The following is a 15,068-nucleotide window of genomic DNA, read 5'->3' as shown; positions in this document are numbered from 1 at the left end:
AGTCATACCAGGTGTTACGCTTAGAGGCAGGCTTCAAGTGGATCCTCATGACAGGGCCAAGAATGTCAAGGGTGTTGGTGATGGACAGGTTGAAGTTGCTGAGAGAAGTGTCAGTGGTAGAATCTAAGTTGGGGATCAAGGGGGCATAAAGGTGGAAGTGAAAGCAGCAGCTGACACTTGTTTCATCGGGCAGATGTTCATGAACCAGGTTGGCAGGGCTTTTGGAGGTGAGGTTACAGGGCTATTGGGACCCTGGTGGGAGGAGAGAAGAGATTGGTCTGACAAAGAGAGAGGAGTGACCATGGAAGAGGAGAGAGGGAGGTCAGAGAGGATGAAGGCATCCAGAGTGTGTCCCGCAGTGTTGGTTGTACCAGAAGGGAGAATAGAGAAGGATAAGCAGGTGCATAGGTCAATGAAAAGAGAGGACGCTTTGCCAGTAGAGTCCAATTGGATCTTAAAGTCCCCCAGTAGGACCAGGTTGAAGGTGGTGGAAAGTAAGGAAGAACAGAAATCAAACCCATTCAGAGAGGAACAAGGAAGTAGAGCCTGGAGGCCGGTAAATGGTAGCAATCGTCAGGGTTGAGGAGGGAGAAATTACCAACTTGCATACAAGGTTCTCAAAGGAAGAGTAGAGCTGAGTGGTTAAGATGGAAGAGGGTACCCACTCAGGGAAGATTAAGGCACCCCCATCACCAGTACGGTGAGGCTGTGGCTTGGAAATTATCTTAATGCCATCAGGTAGGAGGGAGTCAAAAGCGGTCAGTGAGCTGGTATTGAACCATGTCTCAGTAAGAGCGAGAATGTCAAGATCAGTGTCTTCAAGAAGGAGACAGATGTCAGCAGAGTGTTTGTTGGCTGAGCGGGCTTCAGAGTCGCCAGGTGAAGTTGGTCTCTCCCATTGAAGGTTTTCTTAGGTGAGCTAAAGGCGCATGGTACTTCAGTCAGAGGGGAAGGGACAGGAGGAGAAGAAGGAGGAGAGACAGGAGAAGGAAGAACGTTAATGAGGGATTGTAGGATCCAGCCAAAGAGAAGGAGGTTGGCCTGAGAAATCTGAACCAGAATACTGCCAGTGAGATAGCTGGCAGAGTGATGGAGAAGAAGCCTGCCAAGAGGACTTCCCACTTGGTGCCACCATTAATGGGAGAGGATGAGAAAGAGGAGAGAGAAGAGACGAGATAAGTCCATAGTTCTGGAGAGGGCACAGAGAAGAGGATATCAGTGAAGATCTCTCTGGAAGATGCACTGACATAGGTGTCTTCGATGGAAAGTCCAGGATTTGTACCCAGGATGCCTTTTTGTTCTTTTTCTGTCCAGATTTCGTGAGAGTGAGGATGGGTGATAGTGAAGCAATTAGAAAAGATTGTAGAGATGGTGAGAGCCATATCAGTGGCAGAGGATAGATGTGAGAAGGAGGAAGGAGGGGCATGCAAGAAGTGCACAATTACAACGCAAAGCAAAAGTCGAGGTGCAAAAGGAATAAAATGCAGTACACAACATGAATGCAAGATGTCAAGCCAAAGTACAGTGAGGTGCACAAAAATGTAAGCAAGATGAAAAGCACACATACCTAGATTTGACTTTAAAATTGATTACAAACAGTGCACTAAAATTGATGTGAGATGAAAGCACCCCCACCTAGATTCGATTTTAAAATGGATTACAAGCAGTGCACAAACAACTATGTGAGATGAAAAGCACACCCACACAGATTCTATTTTAAAATGTATTACAAGCAGTGCACAGAAATGGATTCAAGATGAAACCACACCCACCTAGATTCGTTTTTAAAATGGATTTCAAGCAGTGCACAAAAATGGATGGGAGATGAAAGCACACCCACCTAGAATTTATTTTAAAATGGATTATAAACAGTGCACAAAAAGGACGTGAGATGAATAGCGCACCCACTTCGGTTTGATTTTCAAATGGATTACAGTCAGTGCACCAAAAAGGGTGGAAAATGCAGCGCTTGCGTAGATATCAAGATATCAAGAATCGACTCTATCCAAATGGTAGCCAATTCCATACACTAAACTGTCTTTCCTAGCCATTTGTTGGTCGTAATTGACATGTGGCATGTAGGAAGTAAAAAAGTACCACTACCCAAACATGCTGGTTAGAGTCTTAGATACATTTTTGGGGTGGTGATGATATGTACTTAACTGGGGCAATGCAAAACTGGCATCATAGTCTTGAAAGTGTAGCCTTACACTGTATGGACCTGTGTTACACTGGTATCAAGTTTTGTGGAGCCAACGTAGAAACTGGAATTGCAACTTGGCAATTGGCATGATAGGCTGGAATTTGAGAATTGACAAATCGATACGAACTTGGCACATTTAAAAACATGCCTGTTTAAGTGAGAATCACCCATGACTGGATGTCACAGTCAGCATCACACGATCAGCAGCACTGTGGACTAGTTCAGCTTCTCAACTCGGCTCGGACATCTGTGTCCGTCTGTAGGATACAAGATTGGGATCCCAGTAGGACCAGCTCGACCTTGATTCCTTCCGCAACCAACATGCTGAGTACCGTGAACAATTGGGTCATACTAAAACCTATCATTGTATTACTAAGAGCAAGAAAAGAATGTGCTTTTTAAAAAATGCACGGTATTAGTATTACAATAATAATAATAATAATAATAATAATAATAATAATAATAATAATAATAATCACCATCATCATAATAACAATAATAATGAGATTGCATCATTCCAGAATACGATAGCAATTGTTATTCTAATTTAACCAGTTCAGGCACAATTGTGAATTAAATATCCTGACACAGCCTGCCACAGTTTTATAAACGCTGTACTTTCTGCTGAGATATGCTTTATCAATGCCATTTTATTCAAAGGGACAGATGCACACTGTATCAGACACAACTACAATGATCTGGTACTAATATGTCTCATATGTGCATCCAGAGTTTCTATATGGGGCATACATGTCTTTTCTGATGGACAGATGCATGATTTGGTTCTGTGGAGAGACGCTCCCGTGGACTGTGGTAGACTGTGTCTCTGAAGTTCTGGAGTGGCTCAGGCTTTCTGCTCCACAGTTGCCCGCAGCAGGGACTGAGGATTGATCGCTTGTTTTGCTCAGTAGCATTTTGACTGGGTATTTACTCCAAACCTGAATGAAAAGTCATTACCTGCCACAGCTTATTGTAACTTTAAAAGACACATCCCTGCCCGCCAATTAAAACGTGTTTGCATGCATGCTCCATCACCTTCCACATCTTCAAGGCTTTGTTGGGGTGCAGAGGGGGCAACAGGTTGCTCACACACAGGAGTGAGCTAGCGAGCTTCTGTGAGATCGCTGGACGTAGCACCACGTGGGTGGGATAACAGCAGCCTGTTACTAGAGCACGCCAACTCATTCAAGTCGAGGTAAAGCCCTCAATGCTCCAATTAAACATTTAACAATACAACATATAATGTGGTGATTATGGACATTATCGAGAAATGGATATTACATGTATGCATGCACACTCAGTTATGGTGGGTGTTGGAAACCCATCTGTGATATTCGTTAAGGCAGAGGATTAGAAGCATGCTAGGCAGCAAACCATTTAAAGAGCAGCTGGGCACTGAAACACTCATTTGTGCCTTCACTCTTGCCATCCTAGTTGGGTTATTTGCGCTCACTTTGTACTATGATGTATTGATGTGGAAAGTCAGAGCAGAACAGGTCGTCTGTGGCAATGAGTACAGCACAAGCTCAGAAACAACCTGTACCAGCCTTTTGTCCCCGGCCTCAATTAGAAAACACATAAAAGGCGATTCAAGCTAAAATTGCGGCCACAGTGACAATAACAAGAAAATAACAGCCCACGAATGAAAGCTTGGAGGCACAAAACATCTGTGTAGAGCTGGCATAGCAGGGATGATGGGAAGGAATACTTGGCACCCAGACAGACAAAGCACACGTTGAAGGAAGATCAAGAATTGCCTCAATTTTCACAGAAAGTGTTAGAAATATTCAAAAGAACATCGGCAGTAGGAAATTAGCAAATATAGTATTGTTCGAAAAATGCATTGTGGTATTAGACACTATGGTGCAAAGGCGTGTTATGCAAGCATCTGTGGGAACTGTACATGTGATGTATAGATAAGTTATTATTGCAGTGACTGCGACACTGTTGCCTGAAAATCTTTCGGACCAGAACAGCCTTTCACAAACAGAAAATCTGCCAAGGGCTCGTGCCGGCAACACAACCTAGTGAGTCGTGGATAATATACCCCACAGAGTGAAAGTGCCATTCTTTCATGTGCCTTGCTCACCAGGATCAGAAATAGTCCAAATACAAGCTTCTTTCACTCCTCCAGCTTGATTTCAAATAACTTGTTTTCCATGGCTTTACAAGTGATCACGACTAATGCTTCCATTGCGGTTGAACGCTTCCATGAAATAATCTGAACAAAAAAAACTCCACAGTAAAATGTCAGGGCAACTTCTGCATTTTAATAGATTTCATCCCTCAAACCTACCTCTTACTCTGACAATATCACATTAAACAAATGACGTGCATGGTTCTCAACACACTCCCAAGCATCATTTATGCCTCCCTCACTGAAAGGTCTTTCCCAGACACCCTCAAGACTGGACTCATACGACCACTTTTAAAAAAGAATCCCTAGATCCAGATAACCTTGCCAATTACTGGCCCATTTCAAACCTCTCGTTTATTGGCAAAATCTTGGAAAAAGTAGTTGCTACACCTCCTTCATGACTATCAATCGGGGTTCTGCCCTATATTGTCCTGCTGTGTGCTATAACTCAAAAGGGGCCTCTAGGCCCCTGCGCGACCCGCATGGGACACAGAGCGTCTGTTAACAGGTTGTAACACCTCTTTATTTTCTTTCACACTGCCGCAAAATCATGGCAAATCCCCTCTGCGCATGCACACTTCCATTGGTACCCCTGGGTGTAATGGGCCTCCTCCTCACACCGAATTAACTGTCTGCTTGCGGGTCATGTAGGCCACAACATCTCCCCCTCTTGGCAAACAGAAACCCCTTTACTCTCAGGTGGCTTCACATCTCTTCTGTGACTCTTACCAGTCTTGTGATGCATCACTTGGGCCTCATTGACACCTCCACAAGCAGCCCCATCTCTGGTGAGGCCACGTTCTCTTTCCTCGACCCCCCCTAGAGCACCTCCCATGGCATTTTCCTCATCCTTGCACTCTTTCTCCCCTTCATGGTAGAGTCTGAATTGTGACACGTTTTGTGTAATCACTCGTCCCGGATAACGGGCAGTCTCCATAGACCCTTTGATCTGCGTGATGACGCAGGGATCAGGATCAAATCTGGACTATGACCTCCGCTCTTGCTTCTGACGCAGGAGAACCTTGTCTCCTGTGTGCAGTTTCAACCACTTTGCTCCCCTTTTTTCATCCGCATACCCCTTCATCTCTTGTTTCTTTGCTTCATCCTCATCCATAAGTATCTTCAGGTCTATTTCTCGGAAATCCCCTCTGTGGTGCAATCTAGTCTACGCCTTTCTCTGAAACAACAGCTCCGACAGGCATTTTCCCGTTGCTCCATGTGGTGAGTTCCGATAATCTTTGAGCATGCTACACAGTGCTTGGTTCAGCAACCTCAGACTCAATGCATTTTGTTGCAGCACATTTTTCAAATTTCCCATGAACTTTTCTATCATCCTTTTGGCTTGAGGCCACAGGGGTGTCATTTTTCTGTGACATATGCCCATGTGACTCATGAATCGGGCAAACTCCTCACCGTTGAACAGAGGCCTGTTGCCTGACATGAGCACCTCAGGAATGCCCCACGCTGTGAGCCTGACGTATGGCTGAGGGATGACAGTGCTGGCTGCTGTGGATGAGATACATTTTACCAGCAGGAATCGAGAGAATTCGTCCATGACCACCATCCAGTATTTCCCTCCACTGAACGGCCCAAAGAAGTCGATTGTGACATGTGCCCATGGCGCCTCAGGCAGCACACACATCGTGAGTGGCTTGGGATTACTGGGATTCAACGTGCACTGACATAGATGGAACCCTTTAACAGTGTCTTCCACCAAAATTATATTCCAACAGTGAAGCCTCGCAAACGGAAATGGGGGAGAAGCCAAAAGAAATGGATTTCACGGAGCCAGACCTTGCAACTTCCCCCAGTGCTAATAAAAATGTGGGTGTAAAAGATCAGGTTGAACTGTTAGCCGAGGCTGAACCCAGTTGGATGCCACTCTCGAAATTTGCTACAACTGCATTGGAAGGGTATGTGGGGTCTTCAGTGCCTCATAAGGGACCCTGAAAACTGTAAAGGAAAAGAAAACCGTGCAAATCGAGTATAAAGATAGGGGGTTTAAAAAGATCAAAGAAACCGAAAATGTGTAAATCGACGAACATGGAAAAGATAACGGTTAAGAATGGCCTCCAGCACTCGACTATTGCTCCTCAAAAAACAGAGATATCGTAACATTAAACCAAAGGGGCAGCTGCTCTCAGAAAGCTTGCAAAATTACTTTTTAAAACACAAGATACAGGAAGGTGAACCAAGGGTTGAGACGCTTCTTGAAATTTCAGATGCAGAACTTCTGGAGGGGCAGAGGACGCACTGGATGTTGCCCTAAGTCTACAGCTGGGGTTTGCCAGAGGACTGAACAAAAGCGGCACCCCAGCAAAAGGAACTCATGACAAGTTGTCAGCCCTGAACCCATCTAGAAGACCCATGGAAACGGGCCCAAAAGCTGGTGCTCCCCAAATGAAGTGTAACCAGCCACCTAAGTACCCTGAGCAAAAGGAACCTGCATTAGAGATCATACATCCGCACCCCGACTCAGACCAAGAGTTGGGGCAAGTGGCTAAGCTCAGAGAGGACTCAGACAACAAGTTGGAAGAATGCCTACAACTAAACAGGGTGGTGGGGTCCACAATTACTGATATGGGAGAAGGGCATTCTGGGGAAAAAGTCACAGACAAGGTGAGGACAGACCTGTCAATAGAAGCCCCCCCCCTAGGGAGAAGGTGACCCCTCAGCAGTCTCTTACCAAATCAAGTGATGCTGCAGCTAAGGAGAAGGACGTGCCTCTGATGACAGGTTCACGTCCCATTCGAAAGCACTATATGATCAAGTGGTACAATGAATCCTCTTCTCCCCCTACCCCGATCGGCAAGAACATCTTAACATGATGGATTGGTGGCGAAAAGTGGGTCCATCTACCTCCTATCTCACCTATCAGAACCAACAACCACAAGGGGGCGAAATGAAGAGCGGGGGACGTAAATCGCAATTCAGCCTAAATGGAGATACATCAGAACCTCATATAAGCACACCGAGAACAAAAGAGAAATTATTGGACGACTCACAGGAATCAAGATTGAACGATCCATCAAGGAAACAGGATTTGCTCTCGATCATTTCCATGGTCACAATAGCGATGGCACCATTTTCTAAATTGAATGAATCCCTAAATGAATCAATGAAGGATAACAGGACTCTAATAGCCATGATTCATTCCAAACTGATTTTTTTGGAAGGCTTTGTAACAGCAATGGGAAATCAGACACCTCACGAGAGATTTTGTCTAAAAAACAAGAACACTGGTCAGACCATTCCGGAAGGGACAATAGAAGAAAGATCACAGGGAGGGTTTGGAAGCTCCGCCCCCGCAAAGTCAACCATGGACCAGTCATTAGAAAAAAAAAAAAAAGAACAGACATTGCCACCCAAACAGATAAAATACAACCGACCCAAGCCCCGACAAGGAAAAAAAAGTGTGCCACCGAGGGAAACAAATGGTTGCGTTCTTAAAACTAAGGAAAACATCACAGATACTCCAATGACCAACTTAAGAGAGTCTAACATGGGAAACACCCACAGGGAAGGCGCCAACAAAGAATATCTGATTTTTAATAAACCAAAGTTAGTCCAACGAAAAGGGTTCCTAAACAAGCATCAATAGCAAGAAAGTGAGAATTACTCTGACAATTGTACGATCGATACAAGAAACCAAGCACAAGCAAACATACCCACACTCCCTGGGGACCAAACAACAACTAGAAAGAGTAGGTCTAAAAAACCTGATCTTGCAGCTGCGCCCCCTCAGGTGACAACTGTTGCTGAAGATAGTCTCAGTAGACCTGATGGACTTGTCGGTCTACTCAGTTGAAAACTCAGACTCAGAAATCCCCTTGAAGGAAAAATCAAGAGAACGAAGAACATGCTTTGATAATGGAGAGGAAAATGATGACAACCGAGTATGGAAGACGCCTTCACTGAGAACCACTTCCTGATCTTATCAGAAAAAAGGCAAAAAATCGAAAGAAACTCTGGGAGAGGTGCCCCAACGGAGAACCGTTTACCTCCTCCAGTTAATATGAGACTAACAAGCTAAGCCACCAATAAGGAGAGGAGAGTAACTTACAAACAGCAACGAGAAAGCCCCTCTGTATCAACAAAATGGAGTGAAACCAGAAAAGACTGATCCTAGAGAAAATAATAGCAATGACTGGGAGGAGAAGGAAAAGGAGTTTCAGCCATCGTTCCATGAAGGGGCGGAACCCTTGTGTGGCTCAAAAACACAATGAGCATGGGAAAAGTCCCCAAAGACGCGAGAGAACATTCAAACTGGAAAGCTCGCTGGGGAAAAAAGAAAAACTGATTCTCAATAGAAAAACAGTAATGCAGATATTCCACTTCATTCCAAATGTACGTCTACTTACAACGGTACAATCTTAAGATAGTGGAATTCGGAATTAAACATTGTACAGATATTGTCTTTCTCCACATATCATCATCAATTGTGAATGGAATGCTGATAGAATCTGTGGAAAATCTTCATATCCTCGGCTTTGACCTAACTTTGGTCAACCATCCTGAACCAAAGAGAGGGCGGCCTCGTAAAAAAAGTAACATCAGCTCACAAGAGGTGGAGGAAGACATGGAAAAGCACACATCCGCCTCAATAATAGCAAGCCCTGCAAACAAGGCACCAATGATAAAATCATTCCTTGACCCACTGGTTGCGATTCGGTGCCTTTGGGACCAAAAACCGCAATTGAGGTTACATTTGCTGCAGATAACAGAAATATCAGTATAATCACAGAACTTGAACAAAAGGTGCGATGCCCCAAAAAGATTCAGGGTTGGTCCTGGGCGGCAGCAGCTCTGGCAGGACAAAAAGAATAGCCACAATGGATATGTCGACGCAAAAACGGGATGACCTTAAATACCCCCGCAATGCCTCAGGAAGTTACTAATCAAAAATTAAGATTGGTATCTTGGAACACCAGAGGATATACCCATCTGACAAGACCCAGTGAGGTAAACCTGCGGTCATTCGATGTTTTATGCCTCCAAGAAACTTGGTTGTTGAATACACCATGCCTTGATGGAAACAATGTCCTCACGGCCTCAGCTGGGCAAGGAATCAAAGGCCATCCAACTTCGGGTCTTTTTATAGCCTTGAAAGCGGGACCGGGACTGACCGCCTTGAAAATCTTGTTCTCTGACTTACACTGCTTAGCAGTGCTAGTGAATTGGACATATGCCCGAGATAAACTACGTGGTGACATTTCTGGAAACATGGCCATCTTAACTTGTTACTGGAATCCTTTGGTCTTCTCGAATAAGTACTTTTTAGAGAAAATCAATAACATAATGGAAGACATGCCGGAAAATTCTAACGCAAAGTACATAGTGATTTGTGGGGACTTGAACGCCGTGAGGACACCTTCAAATACGACGCCAAAAAAGCAAGAGCCAAAATAAAAGAGAAAAGCTGTGTCAGATATCAATGAAGTCCTGGCATATGCACCAGCTAAAAGTAAAAGACCATACAGCTCCTAAACAGGTCCCGACGTGGGAAAGAGGAGAGCAATCAGCAGACGTAGATCACATAAATGTCTCAAGGACATTGTTGCAGATTTCCTCAAGTCTGGAGGTAATAAGAACAGCAAACATTGACCATAACCTCCTTAAGATAACGATAACCGGTGATTTAAAACCTCTCTTGCAATTGCTGACCAAAGATGGAGAGGTGAATAACGCATGAAACCGCCTGTGGTTAACCGTGAAAGACATTGCAGCAATGACAAAGAAATATATCAAGGATAAGGAAGGAATGAACGACACAGATGACTGTGTTGGATACACCGCCCTGCTGTATTAATATAATGCAATGCAGCAACAAAATCTAAGGCCAAAAAGATATTTATCCATGAATATGACTCGATACTAGTATAAAAAAGAAAAAATATGAGGTGAATAATAAGAAATTTGGCACGTGCCAGTAAAAACAGCATCAAAGATTATGCAACAAAAGTCTGCAAAAAATACAAATCCTGGCTATTGTCCGGGGAAAATACAATGATCCAGCAGGATTCAGAGGCCATGTTGAGGGCCGAAGCAGGAGAAAGTCCAATAGCTTCTGGTCCTTGATTAAACAAAAGACAACCACCACAAATGACACACAGAAATATCATGTGAGTGAAGCAGCATGGAACACTCACTTCTTAGAGCTGTATCATGGTCTATCGCCAAAGGAATCTGGTGAATCTCCACACGAGACACAGGAGTGGCCATTTCAGTACAATGTGAATGACATCTTGGATACATTCCATAAACTGAATCCCTCAAGAGCTCCTGGGCCGGACGGCCTCACCAACATTATGCTAAGAGAAAACCCTGAGGAGTGGTCCGTCTTCATACATGAGGTATTTAAGAATATTTGTAAACAAAGAGCTATCCCAGAATCGTGGAAATCAGCTACAATAGTCCTCATCTTTAAGAAAGGGGGCTAAAGAGGATCCTTGCAATTATAGACCCAACGCGTTGTTAGACGTGGTGGGTAAGATTTTCGGGTCATTCCTTTTGGAGAAATTCCATGATTGGACTAAGGTGTCTAATTCCATTGACCCATTGCAAACAGGCTTTGTAAAAGCCGTAGGAACTATACCAAACATCTTTACACTCAACATCTTGAAAGACAAAGTCCATCGAGGCAAAGGAAGGGTCTTTCTTGTATTTGTGGATCTCGTGCAAGCTTTTGATCGGGTAGATTGAAATTTGCTGTGGGTAAAATTAGAAGAAAGGAACTGCATTCTGAAAATAATGGATTAATTGATTGCACTCCATAAAGGTACCAATATAAAATTCAGTTTAAGTCTGGCAGGCCTTTTGTCGGTATCAATCCCAACTTCCCACAGAGTGAAGGAGGGTTGTCCTCTGGCCCCATCAATATACAACTTATCGGAAGTGCCCCGTAACTGTCTGGCTGTTTGGCTGTGCTCTCTGCTTCGTGTCTTCAGACTCGATACGCGGCCGTCGGCAAGGAGAAGTTGTTCCCCATTGGCTCCAACCACGGTTGCCTGTCCAGCCTATTTCTGCCTGATGCACGCCCACCGCGCGCACACCCTGTAAGTGTCTGCCAGTGCTCTCTGCTTCGTGTCTTCAGACTCGATACGCGGCCGTCGGCAAGGAGAAAGTCCACTCACCTTTATTGTGACGTAACATTTGCACTGTGACATCTGGACTAATATATTTACTTGCAGCGTCTATTCTTTATGTTGGAGCTGCTTGTGTCCTGCTTGTGTCCTTATTGGGATTGTTGTGCTCTTGTCTTCTGAAATTACGTTACTTACTCCCTCTTTTGTGTCTGTTTCCTTAGTTGTTCCCCATTGGCTCCACCCACGGTTGCCTGTCCAGCCTATTTCTTCCTGACCCACGTGCACTGCGCGCGCTCCCAGAAGTGCCCCGTAAGTGTCTGGCTGTTTGACTGTTCGGGTGTGCGGCGTGGGCGCGCGGGCTGGTAAGATAGTATTATAGCTTGTTTTTGTCATAATTTGGAATGGTCAACTGTTTCTGTTGATAGTCATTACTGACTTGCATAGTATTTTCAACACACTCTAAAAATTACAAGTGCTGCTATTTTCTTGCGCATGCTCAAACCGTTAAAGTAACTGCATACACGCTCTCCCTGATTTTTCCCAGATCATGGCGACGAGCACACTGAGAAATGGTAAATGTCTAACCACCGTGCCTATGAAATCTCGAATGAGCATGGCCGATAGATCAGGGTTGGTGGAATCAGTGCCTCTTCATTTGTCAATGGTGACTGCAAAGCCATTGGCCCACCTTGACTTAAATATTGCCAACTCTACTTATAGTGAACTGGGGTCTGACAAGATGCATGACATCCCTGGTACTAAGTTGGGTCTGCTCAAGGATGCCATGAATTGTTCTAAGCCGCTAATGGTGGTTAGTCCCCCGGAGATCATAGTGCATAATATTCCCATAATGGATAATTCTCTACTGGGCATTGCAACTGATGCATATGCTACAACAAATCTTGACATCTCACTGGTGGCTCCCGTGGTTATGACGGAGCTGCACAAGCGTGTACGCTGGTCTAATGGTCCCTCGACCATTGTTTCAAAATCAAAAGGAATGAGAGAACAGGTGCATTTTCATCAAACTCCCGTAGGAATATTGGCCAATTCAAAGTTCATTAAAAAAGGGCAGTCAAGCAATGAAAATCTGCCGGAACAAATTACTGCCAGCTCGCCGACGCTTGAAGCTGCGGCATTATTACTGGAACCATTACCATTACATTCTCTGGCGGATTTATCCAATTTTTCTGCTCACCCTACAGCAGGTGGGTCCTTTCAGCCCAGTCAAGTTAATCTTCCATCTTTTCCCTTGGAAGAATCTTTAATTGATCTTAATGAACGAGTAGAATTGAAGGTTTTATGCTAGCACGAGAAAATTTCAAACACCCTCTATACACCATTCTTGTTCATCTACTCTTTGTAAACTGAACTCTCAGGCTCTTCGGGTTTACAACCTGAACTCGCAGGAAGCTCAAACATGTGGGCTCCTGGAAGAACCAGTTACCAATGCAAAATTATTTTCTGATGCCTTAAAAATACCAATGTCTACATTGACCATAGATGAAATTTGCCCCCCCATTGATTACATGATGGTTGCGAAAATTACAACATGAAAGAATTCTTGTGATTGAAAATATTCTCATGCAGGCTAACCTTGTTCTTAACGATCCATCCCACCCAGTTTTCATTACGTCTAGCAGCAACTCAGATCCAGTTCTCAACTCGATTACTCCCAATAGTCCTTCACCCTTAACTGAAATCATTGAAGCCGAACAGCTGAAGTGTACAGAATCTGCTGAATCACACGATGATTCTGCTAATCAGCATGCAAATCAACAAAACACTCAGTTTATGTCACGTAAAGTAAAAAAATCGTACCTGAGAGCAATTAAAAGGAGAAGGACTGTGCAAGTTCTGGCCAAAATGGATAAACAAGCTGCATGTCCTGTCGAGTCCAAATCAAAAAACTTACCAACAAAAAAAAATCAAAGGGCAAAACTCGACAATTAAAAAATTGCTAATCTTCCTGATGAAGATGTAATTATAGATCTGAACCAATTAGACATCGAAAGTAAGTTGCATTTTGATCTAAAAACTGCAGATTCGGTTCCCTCAACCAAAGAGTCTGTTATTATTACTACAATTATGGGTCCTGCAGGCATCTGTGTCAAAGACTCTTCGAAAACCAGTAGTGCTAGCACTGCTGCAACACAAACACAGATGCTTAATTTCTTTCCATTGATTGACAACCAAAAATCTTCTGCTTCTACTCTGGTTCCATCTGTGAATGCGACTGCTAACAGAGCTGTCATTGAGACGAGTTCTTCTATTCAGCATATCAAGGTTCAAGCCATATCCCTAAATAAAGAAAATATTAATTCAGATCAGTTTGGGGAATGTGGTGTGGTTAGTGATGAAACCAGTTCTGCAACAAAAGTGAACGAACATTTGCATGCTGTGATTTCTTCCTCTATTCCAACTGTGTTAAACACTGTTGCTGAGGGCAAATTGGTATCCAACATCCAAATGTAATTGAGTCTTCAATCTCTATGCTTGATCATTTACCATCAAAAATGAAATTGCTGATGGGCTGGTTTTCAACTACTAATAATAACGGGCCTCCTAGTCTGAATAGGTCATCCCTAATGAAACTGTTCCATCTAATTCCTGCCCTTCGTAGTTTGATGTCAGAGGACGTGGAATGGATCAAACTTCCTTGTGTAAAGAATGATCGCATGCTTTGCAAAGTGCAATCATATATTATTTCAAAGCTTATTCGGGATTATGAATCCGATTTGTTCGCTCTTGGGTACCAATTGTTTATATTTACAACAACTGATGAATCTAACGCCTTTATTGAACACCAGCCCCAGTTGGCTCCCTCACCTGCACACCTAGCAAGCTTGGAGCACCACACACAGGCCGCTAGCATTGCTCTAAAAGAGCAACTTGATTCTGTTGTCAATATAGTAAAGGGATTTGCATGGCTAGAACCGCTGATAAAAACACTTACAAACTCTAACATGTTGTCTAATACATCATAAAATACCATTCTCTCTATCAGCTAATGGAATTGTTATGGTTTTAAGAACTATCACACATGGTTCCATTCTTCCAAATCCTTTGATCTGCCATCCATCATTATGTTACAAGAAACAATGTCCATGAAGGACATAATATCAGATGGATATACAGCATATTCGTATAAGGCTGAAAAAGCACCAGTAGGCAGACCCTATGGGGGGCTGGCGGTATTTCCCCTGAATGGGGAAATACCAGGCCCTCCAAGGTCGGAATGCCCTGGTATTTTCCTGTTGGGGAGAAGCTGGACCACTGTCACCGCCCCAGTCCCAACTACAATTCACGTGCCGAGCACCACCAATGCGCTGAATTTTGCGACAATGTACAATCACCCACCACCCAATTTACAATGCCTCCCTCAGTTTCTACCCAAACAAAAGAACTTAACATTTCTGCAACATACTGATCAACAATGCATCATAATACTTTAAACGTTTCCCCCCCTCAAAGCCCATGTTGCTGTTTGACTTACATTTTCCTATGCTGCACTGGCAGTTGCTCCGCTGCTGGACACCCCCTCAAGGCGCTTCACCGGACCCCTTCTCCTGCAGGGCTCTCACCTGCCCTCAAGTGGGGTATTTCCAAGTGGCCCCCGAAGCCTTTAGCCGGTTACGCGTTT

The sequence above is a fragment of the Ambystoma mexicanum genome, chromosome 11 (genome assembly GCF_040938575.1).
Source record: "Ambystoma mexicanum isolate Mex_15411 chromosome 11, UKY_AmexF1_1, whole genome shotgun sequence".
Lineage (NCBI taxonomy): Eukaryota > Metazoa > Chordata > Amphibia > Caudata > Ambystomatidae > Ambystoma > Ambystoma mexicanum.
The sequence above is the reverse complement of the archived record's forward strand: the minus strand, read 5'-3'. Positions refer to the sequence as shown.